We start from the raw sequence: 2785 nt of genomic DNA, 5'->3' as shown, positions 1-2785 counted from the left end.
TCTTCACCTTAACATCAGGGAACATGAAAAAAAAAAGCACAGAATGCCACATGCAATACGAGACACGAAGAGAGCACAGGCATTGACTGTTTCATTAGCGTGAATGAATCGTGAGGTGAGGCTCGTCGAATCCCCGAAAAAAGTTGGCAATCAGTACGCTATCACATTTCACTACATTCAGTAATGACTAAGGAACATAAAGGTACTGGCAATCATCACACCTAAAATATCACAAAGCTGAGACCTGAATTATTTGGACCGAGCCTTTTTTCGAATTCTAGCAATAGCTTGGAAACAGCAAATGAACTCAGGCTCATAGAAACTGAATGGCACTGTTGTCCCCACAGAGCTCTCTTGCACAGATGGACAAAACATTGGACACATTCACAGATGTTAGACAGAGCAAGCAATCATAAACTACGAGAAAGCTTTAAAGGGGCACCATCGTACGAATAAAGTAATCATTATATTTTATTTACAGCAGCTACATTTTTTGCGTTACAAAGCTGTAGTGACCACATTTACTTCACTCTGCGGAAAATCTTCGGGAACCTCTGGGATTCGCAGCTGCTTCACAGAGCTTGGAGAAGGTTGCGAGTCACTTTAATCCGAGTCTGTGTATACAAATGGTGCTCGGCAGCCTCTTTTTTTTAATCATGTCAGGGTCAGTGCTCAGGTTCGATGTGAACTGACTTTTATTCAACTTTTTACGTGCATGATCGTATGTGGCTGAACAAGAAATGACAATGCAATGGTCAAGTTTTGACTCTCATTGTGTTCTAAAAAATCACCATACCAAAACATGGCTCCCACCAATAACCCTTTTACAGAAATGTCAAACTGTTTCCATGTTGATTCCACCGGGTGTGATTTTTTCACCATTGACGTAAGCTTTTCGGGCTTTGCGTGAGCTGGCCACCAACACTTGTTGTCGGAGATCCAACTTGTAGGAACAACTTCGATCCACTTCTTCAGCTTTGGTGAATTCAATAGTGGCATAACGCATCTGAAGAAAGAACACATGCTTGAACAAGTTCGAAAACTGTGACCAGTAATAAAATCTCAATGTTGTCACCACCATAATATGGCAAAACACCTCCTATTTTGTACTAGGAAAGATACATAATAAATTAACAAACCTGACTGCGAGCTCAAAAATTACCTGCCTGCAACAACCACGCCAAAACAAAAATAAAAATATTTCTTCCATGGAACGAGTTACCAATTTACAAAGCAAAAGACTGCAAACACTATTCTATGAGAATAGTTTGTTTAATGTGAATAGTGTAAACTTACAATCACCTGACATTGCAATACAGCGCGCATATTTTAAAAGTTTGCTCCAAATTAGTCTAGGTCTCAAAGCTGCTAATTTTAGGATTTCTTTACTAATTAGATACATTGACGGTGGGGTAAAGGCTCAATTATACAGCTGTGCTGCATGTTTAGGCATATACAAGCCAGTAGTCATGTTTAGGAGATCCCAAAGTATTACTTGTATTAAATGCCACATTTACAATCTCACCAGCTAATACACAAATTTTCAATTTTATCATGTGTTACTATAGAAATTAAATATGCATACATTGCTGCTTGACTCACGAAGTGGAAAGCCATCCGCACCGAATCTCAATCGCCCGGAGTAATCGCGGTCACAGAATGTGGAGTCTTCTGAAAGTGTGTCATATTCTGACTACTCGGGTTTCTGAACGATTTCGTTCACGTTAACACAAGGTACGGTTTCCAACCGTTTGCACAAGGACTGCGAAACAACAGATGGACTGGTCGGAGAACACTCCTGCCCGGTGCACGGAGAATGGAGAAGTTGAAAGGATTTCTTCGTCTCCCGTGCCGCTGTCTCTTCAGCAAATCTCTTGCGAGGTCTCTGCATACTTTACGTGCGCTACAGAGTATTAATAGTGAGTAGCAGCTCCCAGCGACGTATGTGACCGCAAGCAATCGCGTACAGCAGCACCTCCTTGCATATATGCGACTAAAGGAAAGCCGCTCACGCGAACTACTGCGCATATGTGGCCTGTAGAACATACCGACAACACATAGTATAGTATAAAGTCCAGGCACGCTTCAGCTTACCTTTTCTGTGGGGCCAACCCGGCCGCGCAAAAACGGCCAGGAGCCCAGGAGAAAGAAACAACAGCCTTGAGCACCTTGCGCAGCCGTAGTGACAACTGAAAATGGCGCCTATGCACTCACAAACGCGCGAAACGCTCGCATTCGCGCCTTTTTCGCACGCCAAGTTTCATCCTAGACGCCAGCGCTCGCATGGCGCTCGTTTCTCTCCTGGCGGAACGATTGCACCTCCCACAGGTGTATGTTTTCGCTGCTTCCATTCAAGGTCGCGCCCGCGCTTAGCTCGCGCTGCGCGCGAAACGTCTCTAGTTTCCGACGGCGCCTCCTCGGATGACTGGAAATAATTATTGTGTTGTTAACTGTCACAACAGCAGTGTATACAAAAACAGGGTTAATGCCACCAGTGAAATTCTGCCGATCCACACTTTCAAAAATACTGCCAGAAGGATGCCCCAAACGATAAATAGAAATAGTCTCCCGCGAAAAAAAATGCAGGGTATGCTAAGCTTCAGAAAAGATTGCGCTGGTAGCATAATTGGTATGCTTGCGACGCGTTTTCTGCGTTTTTAGGGATGATAGAAATATTTCTGAAGTTTCCAAATGAGAGGCTGCTGTTCATTATTATTTGAAAAGCGTCGTAAATGGACGTCAACTATACAATGGGACAGTCGGTCTCTGGTCACATCGATATCTG

This window comes from Dermacentor andersoni, chromosome 3, assembly GCF_023375885.2.
Source record: "Dermacentor andersoni chromosome 3, qqDerAnde1_hic_scaffold, whole genome shotgun sequence".
NCBI classification, from domain to species: domain Eukaryota; kingdom Metazoa; phylum Arthropoda; class Arachnida; order Ixodida; family Ixodidae; genus Dermacentor; species Dermacentor andersoni.
Note: the sequence above shows the minus strand (reverse complement) of the source record.